The sequence below is a fragment of the Bacillus rossius genome, chromosome 1 (genome assembly GCF_032445375.1).
Source record: "Bacillus rossius redtenbacheri isolate Brsri chromosome 1, Brsri_v3, whole genome shotgun sequence".
Classification (NCBI taxonomy): domain Eukaryota; kingdom Metazoa; phylum Arthropoda; class Insecta; order Phasmatodea; family Bacillidae; genus Bacillus; species Bacillus rossius.
The window spans coordinates 305,278,286-305,297,173 of record NC_086330.1 but is presented as its reverse complement, the minus strand read 5'-3'; positions in this window follow the sequence as shown (position 1 = coordinate 305,297,173).

The window sequence follows — 18,888 nt, the reverse complement described above, 5'->3', positions numbered from 1 at the left end:
GAACTTTTTTTTAAAAGAAAGAAAAAGAAAAGGGAGGTTTTAAGCGTCTATTCAAAAAGGGCTAGGCCCGACGCTAATTTTCATTTATACTTAATTTGTGGTATATTTCCCGTTTTTGTGTGAAAAACGAATTTTCACCAAACTTTCCAGCATAATGAAGCTCGTAAGTACTAGTAGCAATTTCCATTAAGTCGTTGATACGGAAAATGACATTTTAATATAGTCACCTATTCGGCCGCAACGGAACTTTTGATTTTAGGACTTTAATTGATATTACAAAGCAAAGACACGTAATATAATATGTTTCTTGGCAAAACCTAGTGAACTTTAACATAATATTTGTGTGTTTTTTTTTTATTATCCAGTAAATACCTAGTCAAACTCCCCAGTGGTCTTGGGAGAGGGAATCTCTGTTCTACTGAAAAACTTGAGCTTAGCACGGCAAAAACTATTACAGACTTTGAACTTTAACGACGTTCATTATTTAAATGAAGGAATTAAATTTAAATTTGCGCTACAATTTTATGATTTTTAACTTAAGGAACATTCTTCGGTAAACGGACATTTGAGATTATATCTGTGCTCACCATAAATCCTGAGGGTTTTGACCCATTTGCATCTATAAGTGTACTGGTACGCAACTACCTAAAGGCCGATAACACCATAGGCGTACTGGTACGATAAATAGCTTAGCTGCCGGCGATGAGCTCGCAGCACCATCTATGAGTCATGAAGTGGTCGGATAGTTTGGAAGCCTCGAGACAGCTTTAGGCGACATCTCTTTGGTTATACCTCTACTATCTTATCACTTTTATGCGCGTCTGCTATGCTCGACCAAGTTTGCTTGCGTGGCGGAACTCGCTGTGCTACCAATAAGACATTTTCTTTAAGTCTGTTAGTGCGCGCATAAAGCAGACTGTGGAGACATTGTGTTCTGTATAACACTTCTAACCTATCACGTCTTTTGGAGATAGCATGACATGTTGCGTGAAACGTGAGTTTTAGCATTTTCCTAACACAAATTGCCACATATCAATTCAAACACTGAATTATTTTGCATAATTGCGTGTAATATTTATTCGCATAGCAGATGAGTGTATAAAAAAAAATATAATTAGATTACAATGCGTATGTATATGTAAAACTTATTGCTCGAAAAATGTGATTTTATAGACATATTTCGTGCAAAATATACAGAGTAAAACATAAACCGAAAGACATGCTAAAATATGCGTTTTATTTTTGATACGAAAATGGTTTAGACGAAATCAGTGTTTTGAAATTTCCGAACAAGTATACTCACAGTAAATGGTATTTATATTGTAATATTGCATGTAAAAATGGCAGCACGTAAGAGAAGCGACGTTTTTGTTTGTGGCAGAGACGATGAGGCAATGATGCAATATTTTGAACAGTTGAGTTCTGAAAGTTCGAGCATTGAAGATGAAATTGATTTTGTTGATAACAGATCAGTTGCAACAAAGGGTTCACGTGCAGCGGATAACGAAAGAGTTCTTCGGAGTCAGGAGAAGATAATATTGCTATGGATATTAGTGGCGGTGATGTTATTGACTGGAAATGGGAGCAAGCTCTTGCAGAACCAATGTGTCATCAATTTACCGGAGTTCCAGGCATAGCACCAAATTTAAATTTAGATAATAACTCCAGCAGGGCAACAATATTTTCGCTTTACACGAATGACAATGTTGTACAGCATATTGTTGAACAATTGAATAAATATGGTTCAAGTGACAGCACATTTGTTAGTACAACACATGAAGAATTCCGAGTGTATCTCACTCTTATAATATTGATGGGTATTGTACAAAAACCTACACTTCAAAGTAACTGGAGTATAGGGGTGTGCGAAGCTTCAAGTATTCGAAGTCGAATCGAAGATATTTTTCCCTTCGACTTTGGCTTCGACAAAAATAAACTTCGAATGGAAAAGTCGAAGATTTTTGCCAGAAACGTTTGGCCCACTATTTGGATATATATATATATATATATATATATATATAGATAGTACACTCCCTATTTAACGCGGTTGTCGGGGGACATAACTTTTACCCGCGTTGTTGCATAACCGCGATGTTTCGATGGGACCAAGGTCAAAAGGCATAAAACACCGCCTGTGTTCTAATAGGTCGGCAAGCACGCACAGTATAGACGGCCCGCCTTTGTGCGGACTTTGCATCCGCAGTTTTCACTAAACGCGGGTGAAAAAATAAAAATAATAAATTTTAAAGATAAATATTAAATGTTGAAAATTTATTTTTTGTTTTTCCGCATGCCGCGCACAGTTTGTCGCACGGCCTACGAGCGCGCCACACGCCGCCATACACACGTGCGGCACACAAGCTGCTGCCAGTCTCGTGGTGTCAGCCACAGTATCTGCTTCGTCTGAGTGTCCGTAACAAAGTAAGTGCAGTGTGTGCGGTTACACACGATTCTGTGGTCAAAGTCTTCTAAATAGAAAGGCCATAGTAATACTTCAAACCGAATATGAATCGCAAAGTACCGAGTTTGATTGACAAAATAAAAATTCTAGATTTACGTACTTACAGATAGCGTGTCTTTTGCAGAAGTATGCAGCAGATACGTGAAAAACGATTCTAGCATTCGTACAATATAAAATAAAGAATCGTCTATCGTGTAAAGTGGTTAAACTTTGTTATCCATGCTTACAGTAAATTATAAATGGTCACATGTGGGATACAAAAATTGCGCCAAAATAATTTTAGCGCAATCAGTGGCGCCGTATTAAAAAGTCTGTTAAACGTTGTCTTTACTTATTCCATCAAACGCTGTGTCGAGTTGCTGAGTGTGTGTGGCTCGGATCGGCAAGTGTTATATTCCCCAGCCTCTGGTTAAAGGTCGGGAGGCCGCTACACATAAACATTTCCGGGGCTTGTTTACTACCTCACGGCAAAAGTGGTACAGTATGGTTCACGTAAGTATTGGACCACTGGGAATTCCTCGGCAAAGATTAAAAATACGCTAGCTGATTTACTTTACTATTCAATGTTAAAACATTATACCAAAGTAAAAAGATGAACGTGTATAATACAACGAATAATATTACGTCTGTAGGTTCATGTTGTAACAAAACATTTATATGTCTCCGCTTGTCAACACACGTGACCACGAGAAGTGTGCAGACGGAAATGAGTGAACTACTCAAGGTCACCAGACTTCCCCCCTTTCGGCTTAATCGCCTCTCTCATCACTGGCGCTTATATTCCACTCCTCCCATCTACCCGGGTGTCTTGGTCGCATATTCTCGGCTCGCCTCTCCCCTCCCAGCGCTTGCCGTCAACCAAACCTATCCAGAATCAATCCCCAGCCGAGTCACGCTGGATAATGTTGCTGGACGGCGAGCTTTATCGGGTCCCCTGTCCGATGCTTTATTTGTGGGTTAAAAAAAATGTTAAGAACTAGTGTTTCAGAAAATAACACTGGGCTGGATTGGACCATAATTTGAAAACACTACAAGATAGAGGAATAATGTACGGAGATATCTTGTTTAGAATTTCACTGCGGACATTTTCTACGCCTAGGCTTTTTTCTGCCCGATGCTTAGTTTGTGAGTTACAACGCAAAATTATTCTAATCGGCTGTCAACCATTTATTCCATTATTATTATTACAGTAGAAACTCGTTAATCCGTGACGCGCTAATTCGGGAATCGGGTAATCCGGGACGTTTAAAAGTGCAGGAAAAAAAAGAGAAGTAAAAATTGTCAGCGCTTAAAATTAACGTCACGCGGGCCGGCGGCCGGCAAACACTGCAAGCCTTCGCATGGGCCGCCAAACTCTGCAACGCTGTTTGTACCGACCCTTTGTGTCGTCCCCCTTTCAGCTGTCACATTTGTCACTCTTTAAACTTGAGGGGGATGTCCTGACTTCTGCTTCCCGTCTCCCTTTGTTTGTTTCCACCCGCCAACGCACGGCAGGCGCCTGGCGAGTGACGTGTCTGGCTGGCATTCGGCTGGACGAAGTTTGATGAGGGAGGGAGGGGGGGGGGGGGGTACCCAAAATTTATGTGTGCAAGTTCAGCACGATCTTATCTTTCTCTCTTCAGGCTGTTGTAAATGACCGTGAACTAATGACTAGGCAGTGCCGTATTTTTTTAAGCCGAGACTAATTTGAAGACGGTCCTTACCGTGAACGGATTATCCGGGTTTATTACTTTTTTTTTTACAGGATTTTAATTATCCGGGCATCGGCGGGTCCCAATTAACACGAATAATGGAGAGTTTACTATTTTTTATCCATCTGCTGCCAAGGCGCAGTAAGCCTCGGTAGATGTTACGTCACATGACCTTGGCCTTAACCCAGCTGCACGCCGGTGTTTGAGAAGCTTGACAAGACCTTCCGGGCTTTTAATCGCTAGTCCGTGAAATTCGGTAATCCGTGATTATCTCGGTCCCGACCATCACGAATTAACGAGGTTCTACTGTGTTATTATTATTATTAATTTCTGATTGGGGGACATGGTTTGACCCGCGATATACACGATTCCGCGATCTATCGGGGCGCGGTATACCGGGAGTTTACTGTATATATACTGCCAAAATATATTTGCGGCGGGTAATTTCCCGTTTATGTACTCTCTAGTACGTCCCTCTTGTTAACGTACAATCCAGTATAATGTATAAAGCCGCCGGTCCCTTGAAACACCATGCAAATTAATAGGCATAATAAATATATAACGTACGTTTTTCAAAGCCCTGGATGGTAATTTCTCGTTAATATGTATCTTTATTTCGTTGAGTAAAATGGCAGTTGCAGTGCTGGAAACCATTTCAATTGTATAAAAAAATGTCAGTTTTTTGGGTGATTGGTGTAGCAACATAACATTTATGCGGAATAATCAAGAGTTATAAATAAAAAACAATTCGATTATAATATTTATACTACAAAATCCGTATTTTCGCGTTTGAATTTGTAGCAATGGACATTGGCCGATGGCAGCCATATCTGGCTAGGTACATAAAACGTAGATTATACAATGGCCAACGACTACTAATGCGTTTTTTGTTACCGTTTGTTTTTTTGTTATGATGACCTAACCTATAATTTGTTTGTAAACATCATTTCAGATTGACATCTTTCGCAATTGTAATACGTATACAACATTTATTTAACAGATCTAGTGGCACACAGTTTCCGATGCTAGTGAACATTTTGTGACGTTTCGTGAAGCTTGTTTAATGGCGACGTGACGACGTGGATAACCTGTTTATATTTTTATATTTAGTGTATTACGGCAGCATATGTAGGTAGGCCTAGCCGTAGAAGTTATGAGTACCCAAAAGCGTGTGGGTATCAGCATTGCAAAAAAACTAGAGATTCTTACAGCTGTTGACAACTGCAAGAAAAAGTTTGTTGCAGGAGCAATACTTATCGGTTTTTGTAAACGGGGGAGTATGGTGCGGAGCACAAGGGGAGAGAGAGGGTTGGAAATATGGAGGGATGATGTATTAAGGGAGTTGAGGAGACTGAATGTGAGGGAGGCAGTTGGGCCAGATGGGATAGGAAACAGGCAGCTGAAGCTGGGAGGAAAGGTGATCGGGAAGTACCTGCAAGTACTGTATGCGCAGTCACTGGAGGAGGGACAGCTGCCGAGGCAGTGGAAAGAAGCAGTGGTGGTGCCCATCTATAAAGGGAGTGGGAATAAGGCACACCCGGCAAACTATAGGCCGGTCAGCTTGACGTCGAACGTAGGCAAGGTGATGGAGAGGCTGGTAGTGAGGTATATAGTAGAAAGGGTGGAGGAAAGGCAGCATGGCTTCCGGAGGGGTTACTCCTGTGAAATGCATCTCGGGCACATCACTACAAGAAAAAGCACGAATGGAGGCACTAAGGCTTGGAACTGACAATTTTCAAGCCTCAAATGGCTGGCCTACTTGCTTCAAAGCCAGGTGGAATTTAACTTTACTAATGAAAACCAGATAAATGAATTTTACATATTTTAAATAAATGAAAAGTACTTATTTTTCCTGTGGATTAAGACATTTAACAGTACTTATGTAGTATACATACATTTTTTGAAGATGTTTGGTACAATGGAAATTTCTTTAGTCTATATAATCATGATGAAACATATGTAACAATTTTTTTATATTAAAAATTATGTTATTTCAAATCCTTCTACTTCGATTTTCCTTCGACATTCCTTCGCACAATATAAGCTTCGCTTCGACTTCGCTTCGCATTTAAAAAGAGACCTTCGCACATGCCTACTGGAGTAAGGAAGTTGCCATAGATACACCATATTTTAGGAGTATAATGCCTCGGCGGCGTTTTGTTTCCATTAACAAGTATTTGCACTTGGTGGATAACGAAACTTTGAACCCTGCAGATCCACTGCGCAAAATCCGCCCTATAATTACTATGGCATCAGATTCGTTTCGTGCAGTTTACACGCCGTCAGGCAGCATATGCATCGATGAATCTTTAGTGAAGTGCAGGGGAAGACTACACTTTATACAGTTCAACAAGTCAAAAGTGCTAGATTCGGGATAAAGTTTTACAAACTTTGTGATTCTGCAAACTCGTATATCTGCGACTTCAAAATTTACGTTGGGAAAGACTAGCACAGCAATTGTGCTTTAGATGATGCAGAAGTGTGATCTGCTAAATAAAGGGTATTCTTTGTACATTGACAACTGGTATAGTTCGCCAGACCTGTTCCACAGACTTTTCTCTGCAGGAACAAATGTTTGTGGAACAGTTCATACTAATAGAAAAAATATGCCCATGGAACTCGCAAGAGAAAAACTGAAAATAGGGGAAGCAGTAGCTTACAGTAGCAACAACATCACATCAATAAAGTGGAAAAATAAAAGGGAGGTGTGCATGTTATCCACAAAACACAAACTTGATTTCGCAGAAACAGGGAAAGTGCATCGAAAAACCAAAACTAACATTATGAAGCCTACTGCTGTTATTGATTACAACAAGAAAATGAGAGGTGTTGATGTAGGAGACCAAATTTTGAGCAAATTCCATGTAATGCGAAGATACAGCAAGGCATAAAAAAAAAATTTTTTTTTTTATGTTTTGGACATGATGCTGCTGAACAGTTATGTACTGTATAAACAGTTACATGGTAAAAATGACAGAACATTCCATGTATTCAAACAAAAACTGGCAGAAGACCTTCTGGAGACCTACTTCAAAGAAGATGTGGACCAAAGAAGATGTGGTCAAAAGACGATCTGTAATGCCTGGAGATTTGTCTTCACGTCTGAGTGGCCGACATTTCCCTGAGAAACTTGCTCCATCTGCAGCAAAGGGGGGTAAATATGCTAAATGTTGTGTTGTGTGCTTGGAGAAGAAGCAAAGGAGAGAGTCAACATGTAAGTGTGACAGCTGCAATGTTGCTCTGTGTATTGAGCACATCAAGCCGTACCACACACTCAAGAATTATTAGATGCCTAAAGAGAGATACTTTGAACTATTGCAATGAAAGAGAATTTTCATGTAATGTGGTTTTTCGAACGTAATTCGGAATGGAAATCATCTGTATTGTTATTGATAACTATTTCTAATGTTTTATATGAATATTTTATTTGTTATGAAAGTGAAGTTTTCTACGTTTATTGGTATGGTGTATTATTTGGAGTGGCATTTATATATATTATGTTTATACAATACTTATATAACACATATTTACTTATACATGCACATATATTTTAAGTAGGCTAATTTGTATTATGAGTCATGTGTAGGCTATATATAACTAATTGTCTTATGTAGGTGTGATTTAGTACATTTTAGGAGCACTAAAAAGGGTTATACATACATATATGCAAGTATACATACCTATATAATACATGTATATACACATAAATTTTCTTCATTTTGTGCTAATTATGAATGCATTATATGAAAATGTAATGGAATTGGAGTGCAATGTTATGGATAATTAATTTTTATACATGCGTATAAATAAGTATATTACATATTGATGTATAAATAAATATTTTATGTAGATTTGTACATATGTTACATATCTACCAGTACTCAAAGTCCATTTTTTTAGAATATAAGTGATTTTCTGTAATATGTTGAAAGGTAGGCCTATATAATATTATATATGCATATGAATATTTATACACGTGGTGCACATTAATATAAACATATATGTGCATGCATGTAAATGCTTACATGCTAATATACAGAAATGAATTTATATGTGCATCAAAATGCAGATTTACACACTTGAATATTTGCAATAGATATGTACCCTATATGTAGGCTATGTATATACATATATGTTATATGTATATGGTACATAAGGTATGTACATAATAATATTTATGGCAATTATAATATATAAAAACATACTGTTGCATGCCCAAGTTTCATTAAATTATTTTTCTTTTTGGTAAAATATTTAAAACCAAATAACTTGGGAAAACCTTGAAATTAACCCTTCGGAATACCTAGTATTGTCATAACAAAGATAAATTATTGTGAAACCTAAACCATTTATTAAATTTTTTTCAAAGAATAAAAATATTATGAAAATATAAAATTACTTTAATAATTGTAATATATAAAAAAAGTTTATGGATTCCATGGTATGTCAGGCTTTAAAGTGAGTGGATGCAAATGGGTTAATGACGGCGAATTCCTTTTCACGTATTACCGGCGACTTCTATGTGTATATATCTATATGTTCCAACAATGTTTTATCAAATATCCAAAGTGAATTTTATGTGTGATATTGATTTTGCATATCTTTGGTGTACATTAAAACCGTTGCATTGTTCATTGCACATAACTTTATATTTCATTGTTGTTCATTTAAGGTGCTCAATACTAACCCTGTACTTTGTTAACAATTAAGGCAGGATATTTATATTTATTATTTTTACCATACACATAAGCCATGTAGAGTAAGAACAACAAACTCAATAACTACTACATTCAAAAACAGTAAACAGTAGACTTTTAGGGCCTGTATTACCACCTCCTGATAAAAGTAGCTGACAGCTATCTACCAGATAAGCTCTTGCTGGATTATCAGTCACTGTCGCGTATTACGACTTCCTGATTGCAACCCAATAGCTATCTGGGACTTACAGTGTGATTCTTTGAATGTTGGTAATGATTTTGTTCGCTACAATGCGAATTTCAGTAAAAATTGTGTTAGTTAGCTTGGTATGTCTGGTAGTGTGATGTATCTGTGGTTGTAACTGTAAATTATTCTCTTTTTTTATAAACGGTGTTGTTGATTTTTATAGGTTAGGTTGAAAATACTTAGAAAAGAAAAATATAAATAGCAAAGGTACGAAACGCGCCAGGTCCATTAATTACAGCGTCGAAGACTGCCTGAAACTGGTGGACCTAACCCGTCCACTAAAAAATGTTATTGAAAACAAAAAAACTGATGCTGTTCAGTGGATGGAAAAAGTAAGTTATGTAAATTTGAAATGCATCATTCTCCTTTTTTGATTGCTGTTGTGCCTTTTAGTTACTAGTATAATATTTTCAATTTTCAGAACAAAGCATGGGACAGTATATGTACGAGGTACAATAGTATAAGAACGCAGTCAAGAACGACAAAAGAATTGAGGCATAAGTATGACGCCCTCAAACGTGATGCAAGGAAAGACTCTGCGTTGCGGCGACAGGCTTTATTGCAAACTGGAGATGGACCAGGGATTGAAATCAAAATTAACATCGTACTGGAGAAAATTAAAGAACTCCTCTAGCTCACTGCTGACGGATTGAGCAGCATTTTCGACTGCGACCGGATATGTAAGTTATAGTTTAGTACAAAAAATAGTGCGAGGTGGCGGATCCAGGATTTTTTCTGGGGGGGAGGGGGGGGGACACAAGGGTTGTAATGAACATAATTTACTTTATTAATTTCCTTGCACTTTTAAATTTCTGGAAGGGGGGGGCACGTGCCCCCGTGCCTCTGTCCCCCCTAAATCTGCGTATGTAGTGAAACGTATAATGAAGGAATATGTTTCTTTAGGTGATGCGCAAGTATGTGACAACTGTTGAACAAGGTGAGGTGCAGGAAGAAATGTTGGAAACCTTAGAGGTACGTTAAAAAAAATGCAGCCATTCTGAAGAAAAAGGTAATGAGTGTGAAGCAATACTGAAAAATAAAGTGGTGTCTAAAGTTTATGCTATATTTAAAAGTTCTCATATTTAACCATTTCTTTTTAACATTGCAGTTTGAATGTCTTGGAAACTTGTTAGTTTATGTATATAGCCTGAAAAGTACATACTTTTTAGAAAAATGTTTAATTATTTGGTACTCAGCTATAGCAACTGTGCCCTATGAGGTATACAGTTTTTAAATAGCCTAGTGTGTTCTGATACAATCCTTCAGTCTATATAAGGTAGTAGGCCTAGTTGTGTGTGTGACAGATTTTAATATTACAAGGAAGCATAATGTAGAAATTAGTGCCTGATTTTTGAGAACATTATGAAAACAAGCATTTTTAATGAACTCCAATATTGATATAATCTCCCCTTCTGTTTCTGTTTTTCTTACTTCTAGGTAATTTTGAATAAAATGCAACAAATAATTTTTATGTCTACTTGGTCACAGGAAAGTCACGCAACTTGCCAAATTGTAAAGTTTTATCTTATTTTTATTAGCTTCCTTACAGGCGTGTAAAATTCACTTTCGCTACCCCACATCGGTCGTTGCTAACAATTACTTCTCGTTATGTCGAAAGACTTGCTCAACTCCACTGGACCGCTGCTTTAAGATTTTACGTTTACCCTGCCCAATCTTGTCTGGTCCATTTTTTTCCTTGTGGCCGCTGCAGCTCCTCTTCCATGAATAATGCAGGCTCTTCAGCCTCCTATGATGTATCACCATGATTCCCGCTGTTATGTTTGCATCTCACTGATGCATAGTATTTATTAACTGTATTTAAGATTGCACACTTACATATTAAATTTAATGATTAATCATCTGAAACTGCAAAACACCTGAATTAAATAAAATACCAAATACTTATATAACACTTGTTTGCCCAATTAGGCCTATCTCGATGTACAGGATGTCCACAAAAGACCTTTAAAATTTCAAACCTAAATTAAAAAATAATGTGATGGGGTTTCTGGCATTGTGATCAGAATCTCTCAAAGTTTTTATGTGAATTTTTTTCTATTTGTTGCAGTTGTGAATGGTAACTGACATCCAATGTGTATCCTGGTTCATCGAAACAAAATCAGATACGCAGGTGCAACGGAACTTTAGGACCAAATATGCGAGATAACCACCTTCACGACCCACAATTCGTGAGTGGCAAAAAAAATTTATGGAGACAGGGAGTGTTCTGCAGTAAAAAGGCAGTTGTCGGTCAAGCACAAGTGTGGGAGACATTGAACGTGTTCGTGAGGCCTTTGTCCGGAGCCCCGGTAAGTCGATTCGTACCGCCGCGAGACAATTGGAGTTACCTCTTTCGACTGTTCACAAAGTTCTTCACAAAAACCTGAGACTGTACGCTTACAAAATGCAGTTGTTACAAGCTCTTCAGCCATCGGATGGACCACGCCGCAAGGCTTTCGCTACAGACATGCTGGCTCGAATGGACATGGAGGAAGATTTTCTTGAACACATTCTGTTCACTGACAAGGCAACGTTTCATGTGTCAGGTCTACTAAACAGGGGTCTACTAAACAGGCACAATGTGAGTATATGGGGATCTGAGAACCCACATGCCTCCAGAGCACTTGTGCGCGATAGCCCAAAAGTTAACGTGTGGTGCGGGCTAATGAGCACCTGAATAATTGGGCCATTCTTCTTCGCCGAAAAAACAATCACAGCCAATGTCTATCTCGATATTCTTACTGAATTTGCTGTCCCAAAGTTGGATGGAATTCAACATCATGTCATCCTTCAGCAGGATGGGGCACCACCTCACTGGGGAATGGCAGTTCGTGCCTATCTCAATGAACAATTTCCTGACAGGTGGTCCGATACCGTGGCCACCTCGTTCGCCTGACGTAACCCCGCTTGATTTCTTTCTTTGGGGTTTGGGGTTATGTTAGGGATCGATTGTACCATACAAATGTTCCCAACATCGATGAGCTGAAGCAGAGGATTGTGCAAGCTGTAGCCTCCATTGATGAAGGACTACTTAAGCGAACGTGGAAGGAAATTGAGTACAGGCTTGATGTGCTGCGCGCAACTAATGGCGCACATATTGAGATTTATTGACTGAACAACTAAACTAAATTCACATAAAAACTTGGAGAGATTCTGATCACAATGCCACAATACCCATTCAGATACCTTGTCACATTATTTTTTTTATTTAGGTTTGAAGTTGTAAAGGTTTTTTGTGGACTACCTGTATAAGAAAGTGTTCAGTAATCTGTTGATTATGTAACAACATTAATTTTAGGTTTTTTTTTAATTAGGAAATTGCAGTAGAAGCTTCATGCTGGGACTATTTACGCGAGGAAGATAACTACAAAACTGTGGAACTGCAAGGTATTTATTAATTAATAAATACTGTCATAATGGATATAAGTAGCCTAAGATATAGAGCTTGTAAGTTTTGATAGTCATAAAAATATGTAGAATACAATGATTAATGTGTTGACAAGCCAAAAAAATTTATTCCCCCTCCTCCCCCTCTAAAACAGAACAGTGAGTAATTATATCAGATAAAAAATTACCATGTATTTTTTAATTCTGTATTTTAAACAGAACCTTTAATTTTCAAGCATGTAATAAATACTATATAGTTCAAATACCTTACATACAATATAATTTATAATACCTTTCACTTTCAGAAACAGATGACTGGTCATCATACAAGCCATCCATGCTGAGAAAAGCTAAAAATTTCAAATGGAGGTAGAAAATTGCTGCATCTCACGATGAAGATGAATGTTAAATTCCAAATGGTAATCGTAAAAATTTTGCACTGGTTTTCGTTTACTTAGGTATTGTAAAAAGGGGAGATTTCATCTTTGTTTTTCTTCAAAGGCTTAAATATTTTGTGTTGGATCAAATTTCTTCAGATGTGTCAGTTTGTGTAGTAGTGGGACTTGTGTATGTATGTCAAAAAGTAATAGTGTATGCATGTTATGTCCACTTTGGCCACTATAAACACCAAATTTAAAACAAGAAAACAACTTCAGCAAACTGAACATAAACCAAAATAAATAGTACATATTGGAAAGGATTTGACATTTAAACAAATTACATTCTTTTTCCAAATATTATACTTCTTCAGTTTATGATACAGTACTTTTAAAAGTCATAAAGACAAACACCTTACGTTATTAAGAAAACAAATTTATCTAGCCTGGAATTATTTGTATGTCACTTCTTTTTATCTTAATTTTTTTTTTTTCATTCACATACTCTACTCTTAAATAATGTAAACAGTGTCCACTGCTATTTCGAAAGTAACCAAATCTTAATACTTGTTTTAATGCATAGAAGAAATTGTGGTCATTTCAGAAATGTAGGCCTTGACTGTTTATAATGGTTACCATAATGTTATTAAAATCACTTTGAAACCAAATCAATTAAGAATAAATCTAGAAAATCTTTTCCACAGATGTACCAAAAACTGTGCGCGGTGCAGAATGTGGATTTAATGAAGGGAAACTTTATTTGTATGTTCAGATAGTTGATAATGGTCATATGGGGCTAGTGATATGTTATAAAATAGAGGAAATTTAATTTATCACAAACCACGTTACAGTGCGCTGTCTGGGGAAGCTCGCCTAGCCAGCAACACATTTCTCCATGCAGATGCATGACAATTTATATGTATATGTGTGTGTGTGTGTGCAGAAGGTTGTTTGTTTATTGTATATAATATAGACAATGTTTATGATATTTCAAAATTTATTTTAAAATTTTTACGTCAGTATTTTTTGTTTACTCTCTAACCCTTATTTTATTCCTAAATAAAAAACACTGCTTTAATGATACGTTTAGTTACTGTTAATTTATAATGTAAACAATTATTACTCTATTCTGCAATGGTTTTCTCGAAACAATATGTTTTAAAGTAAAATTATTTTTTGCCCTATTTTCCTGGCAAAACACTATCAACAGTTTTTCTTGAATTTTAACATATTACTTGAAATGTACATAATTTAATTAATTTAAAGCTCCATTAACTCTTAAAACCTGTGAACGCTGAAGATTTTAGGCTATTAAACAAGACTGATAACTTGTTTTCTTAGCGTCAAGAAGTATGCAGAGGAAACGGCCTGCATTCCATGACCGCCCAGTATCAATGAACGAGGAACAGCTCAGCGGTTGAGCAACGGAAAAAAGAAACATTGCACGTTGTCAGCAAGAGCTACTCCGAAAAGAGTTTGAGGCCAGAGAAAAGAGGGAGGAGGAGCTTCACAACATTGAAGTGGAGATAAAGAAGAAAATATTAGAGAAACTTGAGCTTGACATAAAGATAAGGAAACAAACTTTATGGGAAATAGAAGATAAGCAAAAATGTTAATTTTATTTTCTACTGTCCATACAGTACTCTCTTATGACAGTCTTCAGTTTATGTTTCCTTTGCAAACATGTAATTAATAATGAAACTTTATTTATGTAAATATTTTGTATGTATTTTGCCCATCAATTAAAATATAAGGTTATAAGTGTATTTTCTTTCTTTTTATCTTCCTTTCAACAACATTGGATGAAATAGATCAGTGGTAGTCACTGCAGAAAATTAAATGGATATACATAAGTAGAAGTGTGGTGACCTATACACAATATGTAAATTCTCTAATGCGTTTACACTTGCTACTCTTGGAGGTCATTTGGATTTCCATTATTAGGACTGTTAAAAAGTAGCTATTGTACAGGTATGCACAGTTAAGTGTAGTGGTGTACATGTTTTCTGATCAAATTCTTTATTAATCTAATAATAATCTAATAATCAATAATAGATTAGTTTACCAAAAGCATTATGTAAATTCAAAGTCTGATGTTAACAAGACATGAACTCCTGCATATATAAGATTCAATAACCATGGAGCATAAGATGTTTAAATTCTTAAGAGTTAGTCACATTTTAAACAAAGCCAAAAAACATGCATATATACAAAAGAGTATTGAGTTTTGATATAACTTTATTATTATGTACATGTATACATAAAAGTAAATAATACAAAATACATTAATTACAAGGAATTTAAATTTACAATAACATCACATTAAAAACACTTCACAGCCTTGAAATGGGACCGAATATCATTTCTTACTAGTCAACAACCATTATTCACAAATGTAAATTGTAATAACACATAAGAAATAGATTGTCTGTTAAAGTATACATTTTCTCTACTTAGGTAATTGATTTGCACATAGTAAATATCACTTACAAACTCATTTATAGTATGCTTTACAGCAGGACTAAAATTTAAAATATCTTAAGTGGTTATGGTAATATGGAACACATGCTCAAAAAATTGAATGTCAAATTTGATACCAACTAGTTACCACTAAAAGGTAAATTATATTAAATGTCACATTAATATAACACAAGTTAACATCACACGAACAAAGCACAAATAATATGAATTTCTAGAGATTTCTGAAATACAGAAAAATGAAGTTTTGTTTTATTTTGTCACAAGTCTGACATAACTGGCATTTGTGGCAGAGGAAGCATATCAAATCAAGATTAAAAACTTTTTGGTTGCTAAATAGGCTAATTTGAATAATTAACATTTAAAACAATGTCAATGTTATGAAATTAATTTAATATCGGTTGATTTGCTTCTGTCCCCATAGCAATCTTTCTTTTTACAACTTTTTAAAGGTGAGAAATGCACTTGGATACTAATACTTACTACCAGTGGCTTTAAAACGTACTATTAGTACTTGCAACCAGAAATGGGAGGCTCAGAAGTTTTTTAAGTGTTCAAAGGTATGGTACCCACATAAACTGATGCACAACAAGAAAAGAAACATTATTACAACAATAACATAACACATCAGGGTGGCCACTCAATTCAGCTGAAAAAATTCCCTGACTTTTCCAGGTTTTTTTGACCAGTCAAAAACATTGGCAAAATTAATTTAAAAATAAGGCCCGTTGTAAACAACACATACATGCAGACAAATCATGCTAAATATTTATTTCTTACAAAGAAAATTAAAAAGAGAAACAAATGCACAGTGTAGGCCTAGTTAAAAATCCAATATTAATTAAAATTTAAAGCAAAATTTGAGATATATTCAGGCCTAGGTACATACCTATTCAAGCTGCTGGTACTTGCATTTTTTGTAGCATATCACACAACACAAACAAATTCTTCAACTTGACACTTTATTATTTAACACCCTCAAAAATTGAAAGTTCAAAAAATTATGTACATAAAAAAACACACAATAAATTAACCTTTCAATTTTTTTTATAAAGTCTATTTTTGCATTGATGGCATCAACTTCCTTCTTCATATCTTCTACCAGTTTCAATTTTTTTGTTTCCAACAATTCTAGTTCTTTTAACTTGTCGCTTTTTGGTTTGGTGTTTATCATGTTCAATTTTGTCCAGCTATTGCTGTGTCTGCAGAGCCTCAAGGTATTTTGCATGGGAATTCCTAACAAACTGCATCATTGATTTTGTTATTTTTACATGCTCAACCCCACCTGCTAAGGTAACTGCATTGTGCACATGTCTTAACGCCACAAGGCTGTGTTCTTTTTGATTTTCAATCAAACAGTCACCATTAACCGAAAATCCTCTCTCTAAACTAGCATTTCCATGAGAAATTATCAGTAGAAATTTAATAAAATTAACTACTTGGCTTGAAACATTGTGTGAACTAAACAACTTCATCCAATGATGATTGAGGCGAGAATGTTTTTCAAATGCAGTCATGCATCCAATCACTTCTTCTGACTCTAGAAGAAGATGTAATTCACGCTGAATGCTGTCGGCTTGCACACCAGATAACCAATTGTGTTTCACCAATATTTCCAAGCATGATGCCAATTTTTCTTGAACAGAACAGATTTAGTAGCAACAGCAGGATCAAGAAATGTCAGTGCCTCAGTCTGAATTTCAGAGGAGACTTGACCAACAATTTTTTGGTACGTTGAGTTAGAGCTTGGCGACAACATTGTTTGAATTCCAAAATCTGAAGTTCTTTCACTCCTTTTGCTTTTTGTAATACATCTCTTACAGCAAAACCAACATCAACATTTTTTGCATGTAGCAAGTTATCTGTGCTCAAAATAAGTTTGCCTGGTGAAAGAAAATTCTTCTTAATGACATCTTCCTTAACAAAACGTACAATCAATGTGTGTACCAATGAGAAGAGAGCAGAATGAAGAAATGGAGCCACTGGAGATTCTGTCTGAAACTGTCTCAAGAAAGGTTCTAACAAACCTGCAAGAGAATAAAAGAATGAAAGTTTTGCTCCAAACAGGTTGTCTTTGACACATCTTGAAACAGAAAAACATTCATTCTGTCTAGTATATGCTTTCTTATCCCGCACTGCACACTCCACAAATTTTGACAAACAAGGTAGGATTTCAATAGCTCGAAGTGCAACTTTGCTGTTCTCTACCCAATGAATAGAACAAAATTTCATAGGAAATATTCTTGTATCTGTGTATTGTATATAATCTGCTCTTCGTGCAGGTACATTTTTGAATAAGTTGTAGACTGCTCTCAAAAATTCAACTATCTACCACTTAGTTTCACGTATAGCTGCTTTAAAAGCACAATGGACAGTGTGTAAACCAAAAGATCCTATATCTAGTAATGTCGGCTTACTAGGGTCGTCACCTTTTAAGTCAAACAACAAATCTTTCAAAAATCTATGATTGATATTTGGGCCATCCATTGACACTTGTATAAGTTTACATAAATTTATATCAGACAGAGAGCTTTTAAAGTGGATAAGCAAATCAGCAGCTGTTGTATGACCAAGAAATGCAAACGTAAAGTACTGTGATGAAACTTCATTTTTTTCAGAGTCCTAAAATCTTACGAAAAGGTCCATCTGCTGCTTTTCAGCCACCTTGTTTAGACTCTCATCAAACCCTACAACCACATAGTTTCAATCTGAAATCAATTTCACCAGCTGTGTTTTGGAATAAGGCCCTAACCCATGTACTATTGTATATGCAACTTTAGTCCTCTTAAGTTGAATTTTCTTGGCTATTTCACTGTCAGGGAAAAGTATTGGAAAAAGGTCAGCACTTCTATCACCACTCCTAAATGAATTATGTTCTGTCACAGAATGCAAACACCAATATATTTCAGACTTGGTTATGCTATCATTTAATAGAAAAGCATGCAAGTTTTCTTAGGCATATCAGTCACTGGACTTGGACTAACAGGTTCAGTGTCATCCGTTGGGTACTTACTAACCGAAGCTTCAGAAGTGCTTTGTCCATGTTTTAATAGAACGTATATTTCCACACACTTCTTACAGTTTGCAGCTGCTTCTTTGTGTTTTTTTCCATTCATATGGCTTATCACGGCTTGTTTTCCCATATTGCTTAGGCTGAACTTAGTCATGCAATAACAACACCGGGCTGAAAATTTATTCGACTCATCTTCAAGTAACCATTGTGAAAAATCTTCACACGCAAGCCATTTATAATTATAGCTAGTTTTTTTTTGTTTGGAGCACGACATGACGAAAACTTGTCATTTTGTCTTTACAAATAAATATTTACGTACCACAACTAAAAAGTTTGTCAGCCTTAATCGACATATTTACGTACCAAAACTAAAAACACTTGCCAGCTTTCATCGACGTATCCCGCCATTTTTACACAAAAACAAATAATGAAACGCAGTTCTTAAGGATTAATGTATACACATACACCAACTTGTTTTATTCACAATCTTAAAAAACACGCCAAAAGAAAGTTTTACAACAAAAACTATCCATTTAA